At 43.2% G+C, this 27,985-nt stretch overlaps 1 protein-coding gene and 1 pseudogene across 3 annotated transcripts in view; one reads left to right on the top strand and one right to left on the bottom strand.

The window, feature by feature from the left end:
- Positions 1–474, bottom strand: part of SACS (sacsin molecular chaperone) — a 100,493-nt gene extending 100,019 nt beyond the window's left edge. For 2 of the 3 annotated variants that reach the window (XM_032260091.1, XM_032260094.1), the window contains exon 1: positions 362–474. The gene's annotated coding sequence lies outside the window, so the exon portion shown is untranslated. Of the gene's footprint in view, positions 1–138; positions 316–361 lie in introns of those variants that run through there. The other variant, XM_032260092.1, reaches the window with a different exon arrangement.
- On the top strand, positions 271–27,472 carry LOC116537926 (annotated as a pseudogene).
- Positions 27,473–27,985: the final 513 nt, after the last annotated feature.

The following is a 27,985-nucleotide window of genomic DNA, read 5'->3' as shown; positions in this document are numbered from 1 at the left end:
GGAAATTAAAATGACAAAGCGGCTAGTCCAGCATCCTCCCTGAGGCAGATCTCTCTAGTTACCCTGCAGCGCTCCTCACCCACAAATTCACAGGCGGCCAACCCAAACTGTGCGTTTTCAAAAGAGCTCATTACTCACGGCTGCACGGCGCGCTGAAGGCGTGTCTACCTCCGTCCTCTCTGGAGGCGGGTATGTTAAGGAGACTGTCCCTTTTCATCCCCCCAGCAGCTGCAGTGGCCGAGCCCTGCTTTCCCAGGCTCAGGGGACCGGATGGCCAACCACACCGCGGAGCCCGCTCATCCGCAGGCCGGTCCTGTAGGTGCCCTTCTCGCAGGTCACCCAGCTGGAACCTCGGACTTACCGGGAGCTGTGAGCATCAGGGTCTCCCTGCCTTTGTTTTCCTCCGGTGCCATCTGCAGGTCCCAGCGTGACTGTCCCGCAGCCGCACTGAGTACAGGCGGCTCCTGCCGCAGTCAGTTGCTCCCCCTATCCAGCGATCTTTTTTTTCTTCTTAAAGAGACAGGACCATCATCAACCTTAGGTGTCAATAATGCTGCAAATGCAGCATTGTTGTTCAGTGTGGGGGTGATAGCCAACCACAGATTTTTTTTCTCTTCACCGGCAAAGGCTAATTTTTAGCAGTAGGTATGGCTAACAGAAGACTGGCTCTATTAAACACACCAGCTATGTGACCTTAGACAAGTCACATGTGGGTCTCAAGTATCTCAAGGGAAATGAAGACCTGGCAATGTCCAGATGAAAAATCTTGTCATTACCAAAAATAACAAAACCTCAGCCACACACTCACAGATAAAATACAACAGAGTGTGTTTGCATTCCATGTTGTAGCTCGCAAACTGCTTTTTGTATGTTATCTGGAGTTGGATATGAGGTTCCAATGGTTTTTAAAAAAAAAAAGCATTCACTCAAAATGTGTTGTAAACTGTGAAATGCTATACAGAAGCAGTTCTAAGTTGAAATTTCTAGTCTCCCATTTAATAATAAAAAATATTGTAACAATAAATCAAATAGAACTCTATTTTCTGGTTTCCTCTGATGGGGGATATGAAATACCACCAGCATTTATTTCATTTCAGCCCACAACTCTCTGGCTACTGGCCTGGACACGCCATATTCCTCCTGATAGTCTCCTAGTAGAACTGCCCACTTTATCCATATAAACCCAGAATTTCGGCTTGTCTGGAAATACTGGAGCTTGGAAGCTTCTTGTTGCTTTGCTCCTGTGGAAAATTCCCCTAAGTCAGCTTAACCAAATCTAGACCTGAAAAGGCTCAAATGATCTCGCCTGGGAGAAGACCACAGCAAGCCCCAAATATCAGCACCAGCTGGGGAAGGAGAACCACTGCTTCTTGTCCCTGGGCCTTCCCTGGGCTGACCCAGAAGACGCCACATCTAATGTTGTCTCCTTCACATCCTAGACTCACAGATTTGTATACGTATAATTTTCTGGGAGATAGAGGGAAACCTCCTGTTCAAAGGAGTAAATAATCACAAGCAAAGCAAGTTTCTATTGGAGAGAAATGGTGTCTTGTGGGGCCTTTTCATTGAGTTCTCACTATAGCACCGTGTGGACCACCAGTCAGTCCCTCAGTGGCATGTGCCTCTGGAATGAGCCTGCCCCTCTGAGGCTACCACCATTCTAATGTGGTTCAGCTGTCATCAGTTTAACTCAGTACACAACTGTTGAGCACCTGCTGTATTCCTGACACCAGCTAGACTCTGTGGACTAAATGGTGAATACCCAGTGTGTAGCTCACCCAGCAGTCTCTTCTACTCACAGCTGTAAACCATTACAACCCCATGGGGAAAAGTTATAAATAAATATATATAAACTATATATAGTTTTCAGAAAGGTAAGACCATTTTGCCTGCCTGCTCCTACTGAATAAAGATGTCCCGTGAAATACTGGTTATTTGGAAATAGTGTCACTTAGCCAAGTGTGGTGATACATGCCTGTAGTTCTAGCAACTTGGGAGGCTGAGGAAGGAGGATTGCCAGGAGTTTGAGACCAGTCTGAGCAACTTCAGGCTGGGCACAGTGGCTCATGCCTATAATCACAACACTTTGGGAGGCTGAGGCAGGTGGATCTCTTGAGGCCAGGAGTTTGAGACCAGCCTGGCCAACATGGCAAAACCCCATCTCTACTAAAAATACAAAAATTAATTGGATGTGGTGGTGTGCACCTGTAATCTCAGCTATTCAGGAGGCTGAGGCAGGAGAATTGCTTGCACCTGGGAGGCAGAGGCTGCGGTGAGCTGAGATCGTGACACTGTATTCCAGCCTGAATGACATAGTGAGACCCTGTCAAAAAAAAATAGCAAGACCTCACCTCTACAAAAATTAAAAAATTAACCACGCATGGTAGTGCATGCCTACAGTCCTAGCTACTTAGGAGACTGAAGTGGGAGAATCACTTGAGCCCAGGGGTTTAAGATTATGGTAAGCTATGATGGCACCACTGCACTCCAGCCTGGGTGATAGAGTGAGACCCTATCTCTAAAATTAAAAAAAAAAAAAATAGTGTTGCAGTGTAGAGGTTAAAGTATAAGTACCCTTGTGATCACTGCCAGTGATACACATTGTTACTCTCACAACTAATGCCACGTGTTTCTATGTGGCTTTCTACACATTTGGAAGGTGATTTCACGTGCATTGTAAGCCCTTCATCCAGATATGATGGCACACGCAATAAACCATATGAGCTCAGTTATACCCATTTATGCTATTGGAATGTTGTCGAAAGATTTAGACTTTATCCTAACACCTTGAGAAAGCAAATATTTCTGGATAATTCATGAATCACAGATCTTCCACATTCTGGGCAAAGACTGACTTTTAACATACCTAGGTCAGAGGTCAGTCTGTCTGTGATGGTTCATTTAAGGTGTCAGCTGGGCTAAGGAATGCCCAGATAACTGGAAATGTATTATCTCTGGGTGTGTCTGTGAGGATATCTGCCAAAGAGACTAGCATTTAAATCACTAGACTGGGTAAAGAAGATTCACCCTCACTCATGTGGATAGACATCATCCCACATATGGGCCTAGATGGAACCAAAAGTCAGAGGCGAACACATTTTCTCCCTCTCCTTGAGCTGGTACATCCCACCTTCTACCTTGGACATCAGAATTCCTGGTTCTCATATCTTCGGACTCTGGGACTTAGACCAGCACTCCACCTCATTCTCAGGCCTTTGGCCTTGTACTAGGACTTAACACCATTTGCTTGTGTGGTTCTCAGGCCTTCAGACTCAGACTGAGTCACACCAGCAGCTTTCTTGGTTTTCCAGTTTGCAGATGGCTGATGATGGGACTCTCTGGCTTCCACAAACATATGAGCCAATTGCCGTAATACATCCTCTCTTATATATCTATAAATATCTTTGGTTCTGTTTCTTTGGAGAACCCTAAGACAGTATCTTCACCTTACCCTAAACTGAGCCCAGAACATGAGAAAGCATACCTTGGTGCCACAGCTGCCCAAAACCACAAAAGTGCAGCCAGAGGACGAGTCTCTGCCACTTGTCCACAGGTTTCAAAGAGCTGCTCCAACATGCTGGCTGCTTCTCCTGGGTCCTCCCAGCTGGTGCTCTTCCCACAGTGCCAGACTTTCGTTCCAGCCACATCATGTGGCCAAAGCTCTGTTCACATGTGGCCTGAAGACCACTTGGCTTTCTTGGCCTCTTCCTCAAAGCTGTATGAGGGTCAGATTTTATCAAGTCAGAAAGGTTAGCATCTCAACCTGAATGATACCAGCTAAATCTCAGCATGTAGTCATAGTTTTGGAGTCTTAGCTTCTGCATCTGTGATGGTTAATATTGAGTGTCACCTTGATTGGATTGAAGGATGCAAAGTATTGTTTCTGGGTGTGTCTGTAAGGGTGTTGCCAAAGGCGATGAACATTGGAGTCAGTGGCCTGGGAGAGGCAGACCCACCCTCAATCTGGGTGAGCACATTGTAATCAGCTGCCAACGCAGCTAGGATAAAAGGAGGCAGGGGAATGTGGCAGTATTAGGCTTAGTCTTCCAGCCTACATCTTTCTCCCATGCTAAAGGCTTCCTGCCCTTGAATATAGGACCCCAAGTTCTTCAGCTTTGGGACTCTTGGAACTCTGGCCACAGACGGAAGGCCAAGAGTCTATGCACTGTTGACTTCCCTACTTTTGAGGTTTTGGGACTTGGACTGGCTTCCTTGCTTCTCAGCTTGCAGATGGCCTATTGTGGGAGCCCACTTTGTGATCATGGGAGTCAGCACTCCTTAATAAGTTCCCCTTTATATATACATCTAAACTATTAGTCTCATCTCTCTAGAGAACCCTAACACCACCAGTTTTACTAACTCCCTGGTACATCATGCCAGCATGGCTTAATGGCAATGCTTGTTCTTGTCAGGGATTATAGAGATTAAATTTCTACAGTCCAGGAACTGTCTGAGAAAGTCACATGATTTTTGACCTTCAGTTTCTTCATCTGTGAAATGGGAATAGAAGCATACCTCATTTTATTACATTTCACTTTATTGCATGATGCAGATTCTATGTTTTCTACAAATTGAAGTTTCATGGCAACCCTGCCTTGAGCAAGATTATTGGAGACCTTTTTCCAACAGCATGTGATTACTTTGTGTCTCTGTGTCACATTTTGGTAATTCTCACAATATTTCAGGCTCTAATTACTATATCTGTTATGGTGATCTCTGATCAGTGACCTTTGATACTGCTATCGTAATTGCCTTGGGGCTCCACAAGTGGCACCCATGTAGGACGGTGAATGTAATTGACAAATGTGTGTTCTGACTGCTCCACCAACCAGCTGTTCCCTGTTTCTCTCTCTCTTTCTCTCCCTCTCTCCCTCTCTCCCCACTTGTCTCTCCCAGTCCCTCTTCCCTCAGGCTTCTGTATTCCCTGAGACACAACAATATTGAAATTATGCCTATGGGCCAGGCACGGTGGCTCACACCTGCAATCCCAGCACTTTGGGAGGCTGAGGCAGGCGAATCACGAGGTCAGAAGTTCTAGACCAGTCTGGCCAATGTAGTGAAACCCCGTCTCTACTAAAAATACAAAAAATTAGCCAGGCATGGTGGTGTGCACCTGTAATCCCAGCTACTCAGGAGGCTGAGACAGGAGAATCGCATGAACCCAGGAGGCAGAGGTTGCAGTGAGCCAAGATCGCACCATTGTACTCCAGCCCTGGTGACAGTGTGAGACTCCATCTCAAAAAATATATATATATAAATATATATATATATACACACACACACACACACACATATACGTATATATATATGCCTATGAATAGCACTGCAATGGCCCTAAGTGTGCAAGTGAAAGAAATTACGTGCCTCTCACTTTAAATCAGAAGCTAAAAATGAATGAAAAATGCTCATCATTAATCATCAGAGAAATGTAAATCAAAAGCACAATGAGATAGCATCTCACACAGTCAGAATGGCTATTATTAAAAAGCTAAAAAATAATAGATGCTGGGGAGGCTGCAGAGAAAAGGGAACACTTATATACTGTTGTTGGGAATGTAAATTAGTTCAGCAATTGTGGAAAGCAGTTTGGAGATGTCTCAAAGAACTAAAAACAGAATTACTCAATTCAGCAATCCTGTTCCTGGGTATATACGCAATTGAAAATAAAATTGTCCTACCAAAAAGACTCATACACTTATATGGTCATCACAGCACTATTGACAATAGCAAAGACATGGAATCAACCTCGATGCCCATCAACAGGTGATTGGATGAAAAAAATGTGGTACATATGGAATAGTACACAGCCATAAAGAAGAATGAAATGGAAGCACCTGGAGGTCATTATCCCAAGTGAATTAATGCAGAAACAAAAAACGAAATACTACACAAATAGTGCATGTTATCACTTATAAATGAGGGCTAAGCATTTGTATACGTGGACATAAAGATGAAAAAAGACACTGGGAACTGCTAGATGAAAGGGGTAGGGCTGAAAAACTACCTGTTGGGTGCTGTGGTCACTACCTGGATGATGAGAATCATTTGTCCCCCAAACCCCGGCATTATGCAATATACCTGTGTAACAAACCTGCACATGTACCTCGTTAATCTATAATAAAAGTTAAAATAATTTTTAAAAAGCCAGAAATTATTAATCTTAGTGTGCATGGCATGTCCAAAGACTAGATGGGTCAAAAACTAGGCCTTTTAACTCCAAAGAACCAAATCATGAATGTAAAGGAAGAAAGAAAGAAATTGTTCTTGAAAGAAATTGTTACTCCAGTGAACACATGAATGATAAGAAAGTGAAACAGCCTTTCAATTGATAGGAAGAAAGTTTTAGTGGTCTGAATAGAAGATCAAACCAGCTACAACCTTCCCTTAAGCCAAAGCCCAATACAGAAATAAGCCCTAATTCTCTTGAATTCTGTGAAGGCTGAAGAAGGTGAAAGGTGTATTCTGTAAAAGGTGAAGAAGTTGCAGAAGAAGAGTTTGAAGCTACCAGAGGTTGGTTCATGAGGTTTGAAGAAAGACGCCATCTCCTTAGCATAAAAGTGTAAGGTGAAGGCCGGGCGCGGTGGCTCAAGCCTGTAATCCCAGCACTTTGGGAGGCCGAGGCGGGTGGATCACGAGGTCAAGAGATCAAGACCGTCCTGGTCCATATGGTGAAATCCCGTCTCTACTAAAAATACAAAAAATTAGCTGGGCATGGTGGCGCGTGCCTGTAATCCCAGCTACTCAGGAGGCTGAGGCAGGAGAATTGCCTGAACCCAGGAGGCGGAGGTTGCGGTGAGCCGAGATCGCGCCATTGCACTCCAGCCTGGGTAACATGAGTGAAACCCCCTCTCAAAAAAAAAAAAAAAAAAAAAGTGTAAGGTGAATCAGCACATACTGATGGAGAAGCTTCAGCAAGTTATCCAGAAGATCTAGCTAACAATGGATGAAGGTGACTACACTAAGCAACAGATTGTCAATGCAAGTGAATAATATGGTTTGGCTGTTTCTCCACCCAAATCTCATCTTGCATTGTCATTCCCATAATCCCCACGTCATGGGAGAGACCCAGTGGGAGGTAATTGAATCATGGGTGCAGTTTCCCCCACACTGCTGTTCTCCTGATAGTGAGTTCTCACTAGATCTGATGGTTTTATAAGGGGCTTTTCCCTCTTTGCTTGACACTTCTCCTTGCTGCCACCTTGTGAAGAAGGACTTGTTTGTTTCCCCTTCTGCCGTGATTGTAAGTTTCCTGAGGCCTCCCAGCCATGCTGAACTGTGAGTCAATTAAACCTCTTTCCTTTATAAATTACTTAGTCTCAGGTATGTCTTTATTAGCAGCATAAGATTGGACCAATATGGTGACACAGCCTTCTAGTGGAAGAAGATGCCATCTAGAAATTTCGTAGCCAGAGAAATTAGCTTCAAAGAACAGGTTAATTCTTGTTAGGAGATAATGTAGCTGGTGACTTTAAGTTGAAGCCAACTTTATTTACCATTCCAAAAAGCCTAAGTCCTTAAGAATTATGATAAATCTGCTTACGGTTTACTGAATATTTTAAGCCCGCTGTTGAGACCAACTGCTCAGAAAGAAAGATTCCTTTTAAAATACTACTACTCATTGACAATGAACCTGGTCACCCAAGAGCTCCGATGGAGAAGTACAAAGAAATGAATATTGTTTTCTGCCTGCTAACACAGCATCCATTCTGCAGCTCATGGATCAGGAAATAATTTTGGCTTTCAAGTTTTATTTAAGAAACACATTTCTAAGATTATAGTTAACCATAGATAGTGATTCATCTAATGGATATGGGCAAAGTAAATTGGTAACCTTCTGGAAAAGATTCATCCTACATTCCATTAAGAACATTCATAATTCATGGGAGAAGGTCAGAATATTAACAACATTAACAGGAGTTTGAAAGAAGTTGATTCCAACCTTCATGGATGACTTTAAGGGGTTTAAGACCACAGTGGAGGAAGTGACTGTGGATGTGGTGGAAACAGAACTAGAATTAGAAGTGGAGCCTGAAGATGTGTCGGAATTGCTACAATTTCACAATAAAACTTAAATGACTGAGGAGTTGCTTCCTAATGATGAGCAAGTGGTTTCTTAAGATAAAATCTACTCCTGCTAAAGATAATAGGAACATTGTTGAAATGACAACAAAGGATTCAGACTATTCCATTAAGGTAGTTGATAAAGCAGCAGTAGGGTTTGAGAGGATTGACTCCAATATTGAAAGAAGTTCCACTATGGGTAAAATGCTATCAAACAGTATCCCATGCTACAGAGAGATCTTTGGCAAAAGGAAGTGTCGATTGATACAGCAAACTTCATTGTTGTCTTATTTTAAGAAATTACCAGCTGGGTGTGGTGGCTTACTCCTGTAATCCCAGAAATTGGGGAGGCCGAGGCAGGTGAATTACCTGAGGTCGTGTTTTTGAGACCAGCCTGACAAACATGGAGAAACCCCGTCTCTACTAAAAATACAAAGTTAGCCGGGCAGGGTGGCTCAGACCTATAATCCCAGCTACTTGGGAGGCTGAGGCAGGAGAATCACTTGAACCTGGGAGGCAGAGGTTGTGGTGAGCCAAGATTGCTCCATTGCACTCCAGCCTGGGCAACGAAAGCAAAACTCCATCTCAAAAAAAAAAAAAAAAAAAAAAAAAAAGAATAATTGCCATAGCCACTCCAACCTTTAGCAACCACCACCCTTATCAGTCAGCAGGCATCAACATCAATGCAAGAACTTCCATCAGAAAAAGATTACAACTTGCTAAAGATTCAGATTATCCTTATAATTTTTTAGCAATAAAGTACTTTTTGGGAAGGTGGGCAAGAGTGGATTCTCACTCCGTTGCTCAGGCTAGAGAGCGGTGGTGCAATCTTGGCCCACTGCAACCTCTGCCTCCTGGGTTTTAGGAATTCTCCTCCTTCAGTCTCCTGAGTAGCTGGGACTACAGGTGTGCACCACCATGCCCAGCTAATTGTTTTTTTGTATTTTTAGTAGAGAAGGGGTTTCACCATGTTGGTCAGGCTGATCTCAAACTCCTGACCTCAAGTGATCCCCCTCTCTCGGCCTCCCAAAGTGCTGGGATTACAGGCATGAGCCAGCCTGCAATAAAGTGCTTTTAAATTAAGGTATGTACTTTTAGACATAATGCTATTGCACAATTAATAGACTACAGTGTAGTGTAAACATAATTTTTATTTATACTGGGAAAACAAAAAATTTATGTGACTCATTTTATTGCAGTATGCACTTTATTGTAGTGGTGTGAACTGAACCCACAATATCTCCAAGATATGCCTGTGTTTCAGTACAGGAGTACCAAATATTTGACACATGGTAAGCATTCAGATCATAGAACTTACTAGTATTTATATGTTACTTTTCCAGCTTTGAGAGACTTCCCCAATTTAAGAAGTATAATTTTAGAGGAAAAGGCAAGACTATTGTCTTTAAAAGCTGCTGACATCTTTCAGCTCAAGACTTTCAGAAAACCCCGTTACATTTCTAACAACAACAAAATGACCCCATGACATATTCTAAGAAGGCCTTATAGACCCCAAAGTATGAAAATATAAAGGGTGACCCAGCATAGTGGGCCACACCTGTAATCCCAGCACTTTGGTCAGGAGTTTGAGGCCAGCCTGGCCAACATAACAAAACCCCATCTCTAATAAAAATACCAAAATTAGCTGGGCATGGTGGTGTAAGCCTGTAGTCTCAGCTACTCGGGAGGCTAAGGCAGGAGAATCGCTTGAACCTGGGAGGCTGAGGTTGCAGTGGGCTGAGATTACACCACTGCACTCCAGCCTGGGTGACAGAGCAAGACTATGTCTCCAAACAAAAGGAGAGAAAATATAAAGGGCACTCAGGTACTAACAGAAGTAAGACCTAGTGAGCATTATGGGTCCTAAACACAACTGGGCCAGCGTGTTAAAGACAACTGCGTTGCAGCTTCCTCTGAAATCCCCTAGGCTGCAGCCCAGAGTGGGCATGTAGAAGATGTGTGGCCAATGCAAGCTGACCAGAGGAGACTTGAGGCAAAGTACACATTGGCCACACACCTTCTCTGTGCCCACCCTAGGGTGCAGGCTGGGGGATTTCAGAGGAATCTGCAGTGTAGCTGGCGCCTTTAAACATGCTGGCCCAGTCGTGCTTAGGACCTACAATTCTTACAGGGTCTTACTCCTGTTAGGGACCTGAGTGCCCTTTGTATTTTCATACTTTGAGGTCTAGGCAGAGCCCACTTTTTCCTCAGGCTATTTGGTTCTGGTGCCTATGTTTCAAACCTGTCAGTGGATCCCTAAACTCTTTCTTTTTTCTTTTCTTTTTTCTTTTTTTTTTTTTTTTTTTTTGAGATGGAGTTTTGCCCTTGTTGCCCAGGCAGGAGTACAATGATGGCATGATCTCAGCTCACTGCACCGTCTGCCTCCTGGGTTCAAGAGATTCTCCTTCCTCAGCCTCTCGAGTATCTGGGATTACAGGTGCCCACCATGCCTAAATTTTTTTTTTTGTTTTTTGAGACAGAGTCTCGTTCTGTCGCCAGGCTAGAGTGCAGTGGCACGATCTCGGCTCACTACCACCTCTGCCTCCCAGTTTCAAGCAGTTCTCCTGCCTCAGCCTCCCAAGTAGCTGGGATTACAGGCGTGAGCCACCACACCCAACCTGAACTGTTTCTAGGAAGGCAGCTTCTAGAAGTTCAGCTCTAACCGAACATCTCCTGCAATTTTCTTATGTTGAGATATACAAAATAAACAGGTCCCTCCAAGGCATGGGCCTGTAAACACGCAGCTTCTTTAGAGGGAGTTGTCTATACAAAGCAGAAATCACGTTCCTTTGGTCCGTGCTTTGCAGTGTAAGCCTACTACAATGAAGAGTGGCAGACATGGCACCTTAATTGCAACTCACTGAATTCTACCACACAGTGCAGTGTAGTCAAAATTACACTTGATTTTTAAGGTGATGTTTAAAACCTCCTGTAGTCACCTAAAACACACCAACAAAAAGGGCTCATTAATTTACAGGATTATCCACTCACTAGAAGGGGAATGTTGTCAATAACCCAAACCTCCCTGAGGCCACGAAACAAAACAGGATCTATTCAACTAGAAGTTATCTCAGGTCAGCCACCCAGCTGCAGCAAAAAAAAAAAAAAAAAAAACTTAAGAGATAGCTCTTTTTAAATATATAAAATCCACTAAAATGCAAAAATCCTACCACTCAGAAAAAAAGCATTTTAGTGGGTGTAAACTACCCCAGGTTATTTCCTAGCACATATGTGCAATCAACAATTTACTTATTTATTGCATGCTCTCTATCCTTAAGGCTCTACTGCACATACTACAGGAAACAAACAGCAATAAACCAAACAGGCAAGGGCCCTGAAATGTGGAGTTTACATTCTAGTGGGGAGAGACCAACTATAATCAAATAAGCGTATATGCCAACTGGTACAAGAAATATTAAGATTAAGCAGACTAAGAAAATAGAATGATGATGTTGTTATAGGAGTTATTAAGAAATTATTTTAGGAAGTTGGGATAAAGGTCCTTGGGAAGTTTTGTTTCTTTTTGAAGCAGCTCCAGAAATGTTTCTTGTCTAGCAGGAAAGCCCCAGCTCTTAGAGATGGGCTAACAACCTTTGATATGCAAATGCTGTCTGTTAGAAACTGGGTCCACCCAAATGAGATTCACACCATTGTCTTCTTGCCCTTGCTACCACATGTGTCTGGCAACATGGTCACCACCACATATCCCCACGTGTGTAGAACATCATGGTTGCCTGTATTTGCATATTAAAAGGCTAGGGTGGGAGGGCCAGTTCCCCCCCAACCCCCCTCCAGAGGCTACCTGAGTGACATGTCTGGTCAAACCAATCCCCTGAGCCCTGTGCAAATCAGGCACCACCTCCTCCAGCCTCCTCATGTAAGTGCCATGTTTCCACCACACTCAGGGTCTTCTCTCTCCGCTTTGAAGCCCCCCTCCCTCTGTCTCTGTACAGGGGAACTTTTTGCTTCTTTCTTCTTCCTTCTTTTTTATTGCCTATTAAACTCGCCGCTCCTTAAAACCACTCCACATGTGACCATCTTGTGTGTGTGTGTGTGTGTTTGAGACAGTTTCGCTCTTGTTACCCAGGCTGGAGGGCAGTGGCCCAATCTCGGCTCACCGCAACGTCCACCTCCCAGCTTCAAGAGATTCTCTTGCCTCAGCCTGCTAAGTAGCTGGGATTACAGACATGTGCCACACGGCTGGCTAATTTTGTATTTAGTAAAGACATGGTTTCTCTATGTTTGTCAGGCTGGTCTCAAACTCTCGACCTCAGGTGACCCACCTGCCTTGCGCTCCCAAAGTGCTGGGACTACAGGCATGAGCCACTGTGTCCAGCCGTCTGTGTCATTTTATCCAATTCGTGTGAGATGAGCCCTGGTGTTCCTCCACTGGTCAGAGACATAACATTTTGGTACGCTGGCTGGAAATCTGAGGTACAGCCTTTGTCGGAGTGGTGAGTGTGGGAGCAAGCGTAAAACCTGTTCTGTCATGCTGAGACACTCTTAGCCTCTGTGTTAAAATAAATCAGTGGGCAACCATCAGCCTAGTACTTATGCTTAGCATTGGCTGCTGTACCAAAGATACAGATGTGAGGCTTGCTGGGGAGAACATGGCCATTACCCACAGGTACTGGGAATGTTGGCCATGCTTGAACTAGATTCTTTTCACAAGAGACCTCATCATCATGCGAGAATGGGAAACGTTCTGAGGCAAATGAAAAGTTCTGTCCAGGGCACACCCTGGTGTGATTCAGAGGCCTCTGGACCGGGACACAGCCTCCGACAGACCATTCCAGGTGTTGGCAGAGAATCCTCAACTATCCTATTACAAAATTCTTTCTTCTCTATCTGCAGCCTCTTTCTCTGCATGAAATGTACAAGGATTTTTACCGTCTAGAAACAAGAGTTTTCCCCTTTTCCTTCCACAGTGAAGTTATTTGCTCCCACTTCTCTAGTGAGCAGATAGCATTTCTAAGTCAACAGCATCACTTTGTGGAAATGGAAATCCTCTACATGAGGCACACTTGGTTCCTCATTTTTCACAGTAAAGCTACAGCTTCCTTTTACACTGTTAGAAATCAGGCTCTAGGCCTCTTCTGGGAATGGGAAATCTCTGCTTTTAACAGGAGTAAAATGTGTTTTGTCGCCAAATTTTAGTCTTGATGTTGTCCCACTGGCAGGAAAATGGCCATTCAGTTCTTGCATTTCTTTAAGACAGTTATTCTGTCTCCTGTTTAAGACGGTACTTAATCAGTAAGGGGATTTTAAGTTCAGAAGTTAATCGGGACCATTTTTTTTATGGGGAAATGCTTTAGCGTGGGCCATAATAGCAGGATACAGAGTTCATTCTAGCACGCCTTCTCCCTTAAAGGGCCCTTGCTCAATTACGTGTTTTTCTTGAAATCCATCTTTTTTTAGAAAGGCACACAGGCCACACAAGTCTGGGAGGTTGAAGGGAAACAAAAGGCAGAAGACTAAGACTGCTGGGGGAAAGCATGACTAAGGCCCAAAAGTTTAGTTTCTCTGGTGCCATGGCTTGGAGTGTCAGGCCTGCAGTCATGGGCAGCACATTTAAATGAGTGCCAGGATTCAGGATCCAAAGAGAAAAAACAGTTGGGGGCCCTACTATTTTTGTTTTCATCCTGGATCACATACCGAAAGGAAGGACACTAAAAGGACACTTTTATTCTCACTTCTCCTTTTAGGTAGTAACAGCTTGTCTTTAACATGCACTCCCTTGGAGCGTATTTTAAAGCACTTGTACTCCTTCAACCCTAATCCTTTGAAGAAAAAGTGGCTTATTTTCTTTTGCATAAGGGCATGGCCTTTTTACTAGACCTTTGCAAGTGTTGCAAAATCAACCCAGCTTTTTTTAGGAATCATATCAGGCAGGCTTAAAGAGAATAAGTACCCAAAATTAAAGAAGAAAGTTCTAGGGGAACCATCTGAGGATTCCCTTAATTTGGGACCGCTTCATGTACCCTTCTCATTGCAGGACCTTAGGCAAGTAAAAGGGAGATTAGGCTGATTTTCTGATGACCCCGATAGGTATATAGAATCTTTCCAAAATTTAACTCAGGTATTTGACCTTTCATGGAGCTTGTTATGCTGCTTTCAAGCCAAACCCTAACTGCAGCTAAAATAGGCAGCTCTGCAAGCAAAAAAGAATTTTGGGGATGAGCAGTATGTCTCCTATAGTAGGCTAAACGGGAAAGGAGAAAATAGGGCAGGCAAAGAAACAGGGGAACGCCATTCTCAATGGAAAAAGAGGCAATACCTCTTGACAACCCTAACTGGAATGCCTTTCTAGGTTTGTTTCCTTCTTCCGTGGTTTAAAATGGCCTCTATCTCATTTGTAATGTTCTTCTAACCTGGGAAAGGTTAATTTTCCAAACCTTAAAATGCTCGGCTTAAAGTTAAGCTAGGGGGAGCCCAGAAGCCTGATATACCAGCAAAAGGGTAAAATCTTCTTAAGCAGTCGGGCTTTTAGCTTCTCTCTCTTTGTGCAACTAGTAAAAGGGGTAATAAGGATCATTGTTTATATTCTCTGTAAATTTATAATTGATGAAGAAGGATTTGTGAGGTTGGTCTTAAGCTGTAAACAATCTGGTGTGCTTTGCATGTCTTTCTGTATGGTTCTGCCAAAGAAAGGGTATCTTAGGTTAGGATCCAGGCTCAGGACTCCATAAGCCTGCAGTTCAAGCCAGCCCAACAAAACGGTCAGTAACAAACTTGGCTACAGGCCTCCATCTTGTTTCATGTATTTGGGAACATGACCTGCAGCCACGTGGCAATACTTTGTTTTAGTCTTCACCATTTTACAATGGTGGCTGTCTTCTTGTGCTAAGTCAGTTCCTGTGTGAGGGACACAAAATCAGATAAGCCAGTTTGTCAGTCTGGGTGGTGGCAGCTATCCATCAGGGGCAGGGTTTACAAAATATTTTATGCAGTGATCTTAAGAGCAGTTTAGGGAGGGTCAAAATCTTGTTGCCTCCAGCTGCCTGGTTCCTGGGCCATGGTTTCTAATCTTGTGGCTAGTTTCTTGATCTGGTCCCCAGGTAAGAGAGAAGTGTATCTTGGGAAATGGCCGCTATCATCTTTGTTTTAGACTATAAACTGTAAACCAGGCTCCTGTAAACCAGGGATGAGCAAGGACAGCTTGGGGGCTGGAAACAAAATGAAGTTGTTTGGTCAAATCTCTTTCACTGTCTCAGTCACAACTTTGCAATGACAGTTTCAAAAGCTGCCTATCACCCCTCTGAAAATACTTTTGCACAGCAGTTAAGTTGTAACCTAAGGAAAGCTTGTCAGTTTCACCTGTGAGGTTACTTTTTGTAAAGTTCAAAAGCTGAAAATCTTAACCTCTTGGTGTGGCTAAAGTCAAGTAACAAGGAATTTAAAAGGATTTTCTTAAAGAGTGCTCAGCTTAATTAAAAGTGAGTATTCAAATTATATGTATACTTAAAGGCTCTTTTCCTCTCAGTTGACTGAATTGTTTTTCCCCAGTTTTTGTCTTCATGCATGCATGAGAGATCCTAAGATAACTTCTGGTGGCATAGAACTCCTCGGGAAAAACAGGAGTTCCATGGAACTCCTTGGGAAAAACACACCCCATTTTGGGGGGAAAAAAAAACTTTGTTTTGCTCATTATACCCCCCAAATTAAATGTAGATAGTTCCCTCTCAAAATAAAAGGCTCTGCTCTGTTATGCATTGTGTTAACTACTATTTTAAATATGGGAGTATCAAGTTACTCACATTATGTTGTAACCAAGGGAGTTGGAAGGAAAGCACCACACTCTGAGTTCCAATTGAGAGTCCTTTATTGCCGGTGACTGAGAATCAGCTCACGCTCAAAAATCTCTTGGCCCCAAAGAAGGGGTTTGATTCTTTTTTGTATCTTGCTGAAGAGAGGGGAGGGGAAGCCTAGCTGAAGCAGAATTTACAGAAGCAGAACAAGCAAGTTAGATAAGGAGGCTGGTAACCAGGAAGCAGGAGGCTCCCATGATTGTTGATTACTAAGGAGAGTATACACAAGCAGTTCCCATGATTGCTGGTTACCAAGGGGAGTATTCAGTACTTGCCAATCAATCAATCAAGGGGGTATTCACAATAGCAAGTGGGCTTGCCAAACAGGATATGGTTACAATGGTTATATGCCTCTATAGTTCTAAGCACAGCATGACTCAGCACAGTAGCATGACCCAGGTATGCACTCAAGGGAGAAACGGTGGGAAGGGTGAGGCGGAGGTTAAGATGGAGTCTGTCTGGCTCTCAGCAAGATGGAGTCTGTCAGGCTAATACAGGGTAGGTTAGCACAATTATGAGAAAGCTTTTGTATGTAATAACTAAGTAGAAAAGACACTGTAAGGGGTGGTTAATAGTAGTTATAAATCAGAGAAACATGCTCTTGGCTGTCTGAAAAATACAGAAACATTCCATGGGGGAATGGGCTAATTACAAAATAAGCCAATTGGCTTTGGGTTGCCTTGCAAAAAAAATTCATGGAGTTGTCTGTCTTTGGTCCTTGAAGTTGGTGACCTTTGGAAGACACTACACTGTCTTCTCACATACTATCTCCCTCCTTTTGGGAGCCCAAGATCCAGTATAAAATGGTAGCCTTAATTTTAGAGATCTGTCTCCGCTTTCAGCTGTGCCTGCTTATTAGGCCCTAAAAATGCATGTTTACTGGCCTTGTTCCTCCAAGGTTTCCACCCTAAAGCCAGTGATTGAATTAAAAACCCGGCAAATGAAAGATCTTAACAAGTGCTGAATCTTCTGTTTGTGTTGCTATATGTGTTGTGTGTTATTACTATAAAAAGAGCTCTAATTGATTGGCTTAAAGAAAAATAAGTGCTTAAATCAAATATGTTTAGTTCTCCTGACAGTAATAAATAAAAATACTCTTGGTAGGTTTTTCTGGCAAGATGGCAGAATAGAAACAGCTTTGGTGCGCAGTTCCCAGCAAGAGTGACACAGAAGGTGGGTGATCTCAGCATTTCCAACTGAGGTATCTGGTCATCTCATTAGGACTGGTTAGACAATGGGTTCAGCCCAAGGAGGGCGATCCAAAGCAGGGTGGGCCATCACCTCACCCAGAAAGCGCAAGAGGCTGGAGAACTTCCCCTAGCCAAGGGAATCCATTAGGGACTTTTCCCAGCACTCTGGCACTCTAGTAGGATACTGCGCTTTTCCCACAGTCTTCACAACCCGCAGACCAGGAGATTCCCTCCAGTGCCTATGACTCCACCAACCCAGGTTTCCAGCACAAAACTGGGCGGCTGTTTGGGAAGATATCGAGCAAGCTGTAGCTGGTTTTTTTTATGTTGTTGTTGTTATTATTGTTATTATTTTGTACCCCAGTGGTGCCTGGAATGCCAGTGAGACAAAACTGCTCATTCCCCTGAAAAAGGGTGGTGAAACTGGGGAGCCAAGTGATCTGGCTCGGAGGGTCCCACCCCCACAAAGACCAGCAAGTTAAGATCCGCTGGCTTCAAATTCTCTCAGCCAGCACAGCAGTCTGAGCTTGACCTAGGACATTTGAGGTGGTGGGGGAGAGACATCTGCCATTGCCAAGGTTCAGGTAGGCACTTTTAACTCTGCCTGTGTAAATTCATCAGGAAGTTTACACAGTTACTAGGTGGAACCCACAGCAGCCTACCAAGATTACTGCAAGCAGACTGTGTCACTAGACTCCCTCCTTGTTGGGCAGGGCATCTCTGAAAAAAGGCAGCACCCTGTCAGGGACTTATAAATAAAGCCCCCACCTTCCTGGTACAGAGAACCTAGGAAAGGGGGCTGATGTGGGTACAGTGTCAGAAGATTTAAATGACCCTATCCGGCAGCTCTGAAGGGAGCAATGGATCCCCTAGGACAGCGCTTGAGCTCTGATAAGGGACAGACTGCCTCCTCAAGTGGCTCCCTGATCCCCATGTGTCTGGACTGGGAGACATCTCCCAGCAGGGGCTGACAGACACCTCATACAGGAGAGTTCTGGCTGACATCTGGGGGCTACCCTTCTGGGATGAAGCTACCAGAGGAAGGAACAGACAGCAGTCTTTGCTGTTCTGCAGCACACGCAGGAGATTCCCAGGCAAGCAGGATCTGGAGTGGATCTCCAGCAAACTCCAGCAGACCTGCAGCAGAGGGGCCTGTTAGAAGGAAAACTAACAAACAGAAATAAATATTTTCAACATCAGGAGAAAGGATGTCTATTCAGAGACCCCATCCAAAGGCCACCAACTTCAAGGACCAAAGATAGATAACTCCATGAAGATGGGAAGAAACCAGTGAAAAAAGGCTGAAAACTCCAAAAACCAGAACACCTCTTCTCCTCCATGGGATCACAACTCCTCCCCAGCAAGGAAACAAAACTGGATGGAGAATGAGTTTGAGGAATTGGCAGAAGCAGACTTTAGAAGGTAGGAAATAACAAACCTTTCCTAACTAAAGGAGGTTGATCTAACCCAATGCAAGGAAGCTAAGAGCCTTGAAAAAAGGTTAGAGGAAATGCTAACTAGAATAACCAGTGTAGAGAACAACATAAACGATTTAATGGAGCTGAAAAACACAGCATGACAACTCCGTGAAGCATATAGAAGTTTCAATAGCCAAATCAATCAAATGGAAGAAAGGATGTCAGAGATTGAAGGTAAACTCAGTGAAATAAAGTGAGAAGGCAAGATTAGAGAAAAAAGAGTGAAAAGAAATATAGCCCCAAGAAATATAGGATTATGTAAAAAGACCAAATCTACATTTGATCGGTGTACGTGAAAGTGATGGGGAGAATGAAACCAAGTTGAAAAACACTCTTCAATATATTATTCAAGAGAACTTTCCCAACCTAGCAAGGCAGGCCAACATTCCAATTCAGGAAATACAGAAAGCACCACAAAGACACTTTTTAAGAAGAGCAACTCCAAGACACATAATTATCAGATTCACCAGGGTTGAAATGAGGGAAAAAATGCTAAGGGCAGCCAAAGAGAAAGGTTGGGTTACCCACAAAGGAAAGCTCATCAAACGCACAGCGGATCTCTCTGCAGGAACACTATAAGCCCGAAGAGAGCGGGGGCCAATACTGAACATCTTTAAAGAAAAGAATTTTCAACATAGAATTTCATATCCAGCCAAACTAAGCTTCTAAGCAAAGGAGAATAAAATCCTTTAAGGACCAGCACATGCTGAGATATTTTGTCACCACCAGGCCTGCCTTACAAGAGCTCCTGAAGGAAGCACTAAACATGGAAAGGAACAACCCCTTTGGAAAGTACCAGTGGAAACTACCAGCCACTTCAAAACATACCAAATTGTAAAGACCATGAACACTATGAAGAAACTGCATCAACTAATGGGCAAAACAACCAGCTAGCATCAAAATGGCAGGATTGAATTCACACATAACAATATTAACCTTAAATGTAAATGTACTAAATGCCCCAATTAAAAGACACAAACTGGCAAATTGGATAGAGTAAAGACCCATTGGTGTGCTGTATTCAAGAGACCCATCTTGAGTGCAAAGACACACATAGGCTGAAAATAAAGGGATGGAGAAAGATTTACCAAGCAAATGGAAAGCAAAAAAAAAAAAAAAGGGGGGGGGTGCTGCAGTCCTAGTCTCTGATAAAACAGACTTTAAACCAACAAAAATCAAAAGAGGCAAAGAAGGGCATTACATAATGGTAAAGGAATCAATGCAACTCTATTTAGGATAGAGCTATCATAAATATATATGCACCCAATACAGGAGCACCCAGATGCATAAAGCAAGTTCTTAATAACCTACAAGGACACTTACACTCACACACAATAATAGTGGAAAACTTTAACACCCCACTGTCAATATTAGATCAACGAGACAAAAATTAACATGACTATCCAGTACTTGAATTCAAATGTGGGCCAGGCATACCTAACAGACATCTACAGAACTCTCCACCCCAAATCTGCAGAATATACATTTTTCTCAGCACCACGTTGCACTTATTCTAAAATTGACCACATAATCGGAAAACACTCCTCAGCAAATGCAAAAGATGGATATCAAACAGTCTCTCAGACAACAGTGCAATCACATTAGAACTCAGAATTAAGAAACTCACTCAAAACTGCACACCTAGATGGAAACTAAATAACCTGCTCCTGAATGGCTACTGGATAAATAATGAAATGAAGGCAGAAATAAAGATGTTTTTTGAAACCAGTGAAAATGAAGACACAACATACCAGAACCTCTAGGACACATTTAAAGCAGTCTGTAGAGGGAAATGTATAACACTAAATGCCCATAAGAGAAATGAGGAAAGATCTAAAATCGACACCCTGTTATCACAATTAAAAGAACTAGAGGAGCAAGATCAAACAAATTCAAAAGCTAGCAGAAGATAAGAAATAACTAAGATCAGAGCAGAACTGAAGGAGATAGAGACACACACACAAAAAAAAACCTTCAAAAATCAATGATTTGTGTCCTTTGTAGGGACATGGATGAACCTGGAAACCATCATTCTCAGCAAACTGACAGAAGAGCAGAAGATCAAACACTGCATGTTCTCACTCATAGGCGGGTGTTGAACAATGAAAACACATGGACACAGGGAGGGGAGCACTACACACTGGGGTCAGTTGTGGGGAAATAAGGGAGGGACGGTGGGGGTGGGGAGCTGGGGAGAGATAGCAAGGGGAGAGATGCCAGATGTAGGTGACGGGGAGGAAGACAGCAAATCACACTGCCACGTGTGTACCTATGCAACAATCTTGCATGTTCTTCACATGTACCCCAAAACCTAAAATGCAATAAAATAAATAAATGGGGAAAAAAAATAGGTTAGTTTGTAAAGTTAAAAAAACAAAACAAAAAAGGTCAAGACTTGAAATGTTATGCAGGAATAGTGCTTTATTTGTATCTTTGCCATTTTTTATCTTCTGCTATGATTGTGAGGCCCCCCCAACCACTTGGAACTATGAGTCCATTAAGCCTCTTACTTTAGTTAAAAAAAAAAAAAAAAAATCAATGATTCTAGGAGCTGGTTTTTTTGAAAAGATCAACAAAATAGATAGACAACTAACCAGATTAATAAAGAAGAAAAGAGAGAAGAATCAAATAGATGTAATAAAAACTGGTAAAGGTGATATCACCACAGATTCCACAGAAATACAAACTATCATCAGAGAATACTATAGACACCTCTATGCAAATAAACCAGTAAACCTAGAAGAAACCTAGAAGAATCTACCAATTCATTGGCACTTACACCCTTCCAAGACTAAACCAGGAAGAAATCAAATCCCTGAACAGACCAATAACAAAATCTGAAATTGAGGCAGCAGATAGCCTACCAACAAAAAAAAGTCCAGGTCCAGACGGGTTCACAGCCGAATCCTACCAGAGGTACAAAAGAGGAGCTGATACCATTTTTTTCTGAAACTATTCCAAATATTAGAAAAAGAGGAAATCCTCCATAACTCATTTTATATGACCAACATTATCCAACATTTATATGACCAACATTATCCTGATACCAAAACCTGGCAGACACACAGCTAAAACAGAAAATTTCAGGCCAATATCCATGATGAGCATCCCTACAAAAATCTTCAATAAAATACTGGCAAACCAAATCCAACAGCACATCAAAAAGCTTATCCATCACGATCAAGTTGGCTTCATCCTGGGGGATGCAAGGCTGGTTCAACATATGCACATCTATAAATGTAATCCATCACATAAACAGAACCAAAGACAAAAACCACATGATTATCTCGATAGATGCAGAGAAGGCCTTCAACAAAATTCAACAGCCCTTTATGCTAAAAACTCTCAATAAACTAGGTATTGATGGAATGTATCTCAACATAAAAGATACTTAGGAGAAACCCACAGCCAATATCTTACTGAATGGACAAAAACTGGAAGCATTCCCTTTGAAAACTGGCACTAGACAAGGGTGCCCTCTCTCACCATTCCTATTCAACATAGTATTAGAAATTCTAGCCAAAGAAATTAGGCAATAAAAGGAAATAAAATGTATTCAATTAGGAAAAGAGGAAGTCAAATTGTCTCTATTTTCAGATGGCATGGTTGTATAGTTAGAAGACCCCATCATCTCAGCCCCAAATCTCCTGTTATAAGCAACTTCAGCAAAGTCTCAGGATACAAAATCAATGTGCAAAAATCACAAACATTCCTATACTCCAATAACAGACAGCCAAATCATGAGTGAACTCCCATTCACAATTGCTACAAAGAGAATAAAATAAAACTAACAAAGGACATGAAGGACCTCTTCAAGGAAAACTACAAACCACTGCTCAAGGAAATAAGAGAGAACACAAAGATGAAAAAACATTCCATGCTCATGGTTAGGAAGAATCAACATGGTGAAAATGGCCATACTGCCAAAAGTAATTTATAGATTCAGTGCTATCCCCATCAAGCTACCATTGACCTTCTTCACAGAACTGGAGAAACCAACCTTAAACTCTATATGGAACCAAAAAAGAGCCTGCATAGCCAAGACAATGCTAGGCAAAAAGAACAAAGCTGGAGGCATAATGCTATCTGACTTCAAACTATATTATAAGGCTACAGTAATCAAAACAGCATGGTACTGGTACCAAAACCAATATAGACCAATGGAACAGAACAGAGGCCTCAGAAGTAATGCCACACATCTACAACCATCTGATCTTTGACAAACCTGACAAAAACAATGGGGAAAGGATTCCCTATTTAATAAATGGAGTTGGGAAAACTGGCTAGCTATGTGCAGAAAGCTGAAACTGGACCCCTTTATTAAAATTTATACAAAAATTAACTCCAGATGGATTAAAGATTTAAACATAAGACCTAACACCATAAAAACCCTAGAAGAAAACCTAGGGAATACCATTCAGGACATAGACGTAGGCAAGGACTTCATGACTGAAACACCAAAAGCAATGGCAACAAAAGCCAAAATAGACAAATGGGACCTAATTAAACTTAAGGGATTCTGTACATCAAAAGAAACAATCATTATAGTGAACTGGCAACCAACAGAATGGGAAAAAATTTTTTGCAATCCACCCATCAGACAAAGGGCTAATATCCAGAATCTACACAGAACTAAAACAAATGTGTAAGAAAAAAACCCATCAAAAAGTCGGTGGAGGTTATGAACAGACACTTTTTAAAAGAAGACATGCGGCCAACAAACATGAAAAAATGCTCATCATCACGGATCATTAGAGAAATGCAAACGAAAACCACATTGAGGTGCCCTCTCATGCCAGTTAGAATAGTGATCATATAAAAAATCTGGAGACAAGTGCTGGAGAGGATGTGGAGAAATAGAAATGCTTTTACACTGTTGGTGGGAGAGTAAATTAGTTCAACCATTGTGGAAGACAGTGTGGTGATTCCTGAAGGATCTGGAAATAGAAATACCATTTGACCCAGCAGTCCCATTACTGGGTATATACCCAAAGGATTATAAATCATTCTATTATAAAGACACATGCACACATATGTTCATTGTAGCACTGTTTACAATAGCAAAGACTTGGAACCATCCCAAATGCCCATCAGTGATAGATTGGATAAAGAAAATGTGGCACATATACACCGTGGAATACTATGCAGCCATAAAAGAGAATGAGTTCATGTTTTTTGCAGGGTCATGGAGGAATCTGGAAACCATCATTTTCAGCAAACTGACAGACAAACAGAAAACTAAACACTGTACGTTCTCACTCATAAGTGGGTGTTTAGCAATGACATAGAGAGGGGAACATCAGGCATTGGTGTCTGTTGGGGGCTGGAGGGCTAGGGAAGGGATAGCTGGGGGTGGGGAGATTGAGGAGAGAGAACATTAGGAGAAATACCTATTGTAGGTGATGGGGGGGATGGAGGCAGGAAACCACCATGGCATGTGTGTACCTATGTAACAATCCTGTATGATATGCCCATGTACCCCAGAGCTTAATGTATAACAATAACAAAACCCACCTAGAATTTGCGTTGAATAATTTAAAAAACCAAAATTCTATAGACATAAAGATATTCTTGTAACATTATCTATATATGATACAGCTTAATTATGAAATCATAATTTTGCAAGTAAATTATGAAATCATACAGTCATAAAAATAGAAAGTAGGATCAGCTACATCATTTTCAGATCCCACCCAAATGAAAACACTGGGCACTATGTTCAAAATTATTAAGAATTTTTAAATGTTGACAGCAGAGCATTAAACTAGTCATTGTTTATTCCCTTCTGGGCACGGGATCCTCTGTGACTTCATAAAGCCAGAACTGATAGAAACATAAAGAGTATTTTCTTAACTGAGAAACAGAATGCATGAATTAAATGCACTGTGGTTATGATTATGCAGTATATATGTACATGTGCAATGAACCTGGGTATTAACTCCAGATCACCAAAATAGCTACTTTAAGATGGTAAGATCATGGAGTGGGAAAATGTTTCATGATCTTTATATTATTTTTGGGCTGGGCGTGGTTGCTCGTGCCTGTAATCCCAGCAATTTGAGAGGCTGAGGTGGGCAGATCACAAAGTCAAGAGATTGAGCCCATCCTGGCCAACATGGTGAAACCCCGTCTCTACCAAAAATACAAAAATTAGCTGGGTGTGGTGGCTTGCGCCTATAGTCGCAGCTACTCAGGAGGCTGAGGCAGGAGTAGTAGTTCACATCACTTGAACCCAGGAGGTGAAGGTTGCAGTGAGCCAAGATCACACCACTGGACTCCAGCTTGGTGACAGTGCAAGACTCCATCTCAAAAAAAAAAAAGGCGGGGGGGGCTTGGCATGGTGGTTCATGCCTATAATCCCAGCACTTTGGGAGGCCTAGTTGGGCAGATTACCTGAGATCAGGAGGTGAAGACCAGCCTGACCAACATGGAGAAACCCTGTCTCTACTAAAAATACAGAATTAGGTAGGCATGGTGGCACATGCCTGTAAATCCAGCTACTTGGGAGGCTGAAGCAGGAGAATCACTTGAATCTGGGAGGTGGAGGTTGCACTGAGCCATTGCTCTCCAACCTGGGCAACAAGAGTGAAACTCTGACCCCCCCCCCAAAAAAAAAAAAAAAAAAAAACCTTTAAAAAATCAGCTGCCTTTAGTCTGTACAAGCCTGGGTGTGGAGCTGCTGCTATGCACCCAGTGAGAACTCAGCCTGTGAGCCAGTCAGGCCTTTTACCGAGAACATTCTAGGATATTCTAGGGTGAGGAAAGCCAAGGAGAAAAAAACACACATGTAGTTTGTTGGTAAGGAGGGAAGATGAGACCAAATGGTGTATGAAGTGGTCGAAATGCCTATTTTTGCCAAGTACCACAGCTGGTAGCCTGGGTTCATTGAAAGAGCCTTAGGTTCAGAGTTCGTGGGGAGTTTCCGGCCAGGTGGCAGGAACGCTCTGCAGGGCTGCCTTCTCAGTTCTGGCCTCGTTGCTTTCAGGAAGAGCCTCAAAGCACAGGAATTGCCAATTGCTACCTAGTTAAAGCTTTATTTGGGCTTTCAGGGTACCTCCATTACAAAATGACACTTCACAAGGTGAAACCAGTGTCACCCACTGTGCATACCCAGCTCCGCTGCTGCCTCATAGCTGACAGGGGTGCCCCCTGCTCTGCTCAGGAATGTTTACAAGCTGTCCAGGGTACACGGAGTGACCAGCAGAGTCAGGGCTCTGGCCCCAGTCTGTGCACACCACATCCAACAAAATGAGCTAGCATCACTGCCTCCTGGGGATTCAAACGCTGTTGCATTTCTCAGCACACAGCAATCATGTTCCTCTCTAATGGGTGCTTTGGGATATCCCTGTTTCTTTCCCCACCTTAAGCACCTTCCTGCCCCCTGGTTTATGTTTGATGTTCAAGCTCTGGTTGAAGGCTCTGCCACTCAGCCTGACAGCCAGATGACGGGAGCTGAGTTTTGGCCAGTTGATGGGCAGCACAGCCAGTGGGCTCACTCCAGGCCTCGCTTGGCTGATAGATGTCCCTCATCACACTGGCTGGCTGCTCATGGAGCCACCATATAATCAACACTTTTTACTCAACCCTTAGGTCTGAAGTCACCCAAGTTGGATTTTTCATCATTAGTTAAGAAGCTGCTGAAGCGGTAAGAAACTAGGCTTACTGTTCTGGAATGGTAGAATACAAACCTCATTTTATAGACATCAGATATGAAGCAAAGCCTTTCCGCACTACCCACAAAGGGGTCCATATGCCGTTGTTCTGGATTCCTGTCGTAATTTAAAGGGAAACTTTCACAGTGTCAGGAGCCCTTCATGTCCTGCAAATGAAGGAGGATATCCTTAAGTTCCTTGCAGCAGGAACCCACTTAGGTGGCAGCAATCTTGACTTCCAGATGGAACAATACATCGATAAAAGGAAAAGTGATGGCATCTACATGAAATCTGAGGAGGACCTGGGAGAAGCTTCTGCTGGCAGCTCATGCCATTGTTGCCATTGAAAACCCTGCTGATGTCGGTGTCGTATCCTCCAGGAATACTGGCCAGAGGGCCGTGCTGAAGTTTGCTGCTCCACTGGAGCCACTCCAATTGCTGCCGCTTCACTCCTGGAACCTTCACAAACGAGATCCAGCAGCCTTCTGGGAGCCACGGCTCCTTGGGGTTACTGATCCCAGGGCTGACCACCAGCCTCTCATGGAGGCATCTTATGTTAACCTATCTACCATTGCTCTGTGTAACACAGATTCCCCTCTGCGCTAAGTGGACATTGCCATCCCATGCAACAACAAGGAGCTCACTCAGTGGGTTTGATGTGGCGGATGCTGGCTAGGGAAGTTCTGAGCATGCGTGGCACCATCTCCCGTGGACACCCTTGGAAGGTCATTCCTGATCTCTGCTTCTACAGAGATCCTGAAGAGATTGGGAAAGAAGAGCAGGCTGCTGCTGACAAGCTGTGACCAAGGAAGAATTTCAGGGTGAATGAACTGCCCCAGCTCCTGAGTTCACTGCTGCTCAGCCTGAGGTTGCAGACTGGTCTGGGGGCATGTGGGTGCCCTCTGTGTCTATTCAGCAGTTCCCTACCGAAGACTGGAGGGTCAGCCTGCCGCGGGAGACTGGTCCGCAGCTCCCACTACTCAGGCCACTGAATGGGTAGGAGCAACCACTGAATGGTCTTAAGCTGTTCTTACATGGGCTCTTCAACAACATGGAAATAAGGTTGATGGAAAATAAACATCCGTTTCTAAAAAATAAAAATAAAAAACTCACAGAGAAGCAGATTGACTTCCTAAGGGGAATATAGTCATAAGTATCAGAATGCCACAAAGCTCTGTCTGGCTGGAACCTGTACCTGGTGATGCCTAATCCAGAATGTCTTCCTTTTAGTACCCCAGGATGCAGGACGCTGTCCTCACCCCACAGGCACCATCATGCCGTAAAATATGGCACCCTCAGTGTAAACTCTGTTGCCCAGATTTATCTGAGTCATACAATATCTTTTTGTGTTTAACCTGAGATACGCTTTTTGGTCATGAATGTCTTCAAATGTAATTGCATAGAGCTTTGCAAAATCGTTTCATAAATGTTTTAATTTTCTCTATCGTTGTATCATTATTCCCTTGGCCTTTTTTTTTTTTTTAGACCAGGGCCTCCCTCTGTACCCAGCCTGGAATACAGTGGCAAGATCTCGGCTCACTGCAACCTCCACCTCTTGGGTTTAAGCGATTCTCCTGCCTCAGCCTCCTGAGTAGATAGGATTACAGGTGCCCACCACCATGCCCAGTTAATTTTTGTATTTTTAGTAGAAATGGGGTTTCACCATGCTGGCTAGGCTGGTCTCGAAATCCTGACCTTGTGATCTGCCCACCTCGGCCTCCTCCCGAAGTGCTAGGATTACAGGTGTGAGCCACCCTGCCCGGCCTCCATTAACTTTTCTTTGTTTGTTTTTGAGA

This window comes from Sapajus apella, unplaced genomic scaffold, assembly GCF_009761245.1.
Source record: "Sapajus apella isolate SASKATOON/1434 unplaced genomic scaffold, GSC_monkey_1.0 scaffold114, whole genome shotgun sequence".
NCBI lineage: Eukaryota > Metazoa > Chordata > Mammalia > Primates > Cebidae > Sapajus > Sapajus apella.
Note: the sequence above shows the minus strand (reverse complement) of the source record. Positions and strands in the feature narration are given on the sequence as shown.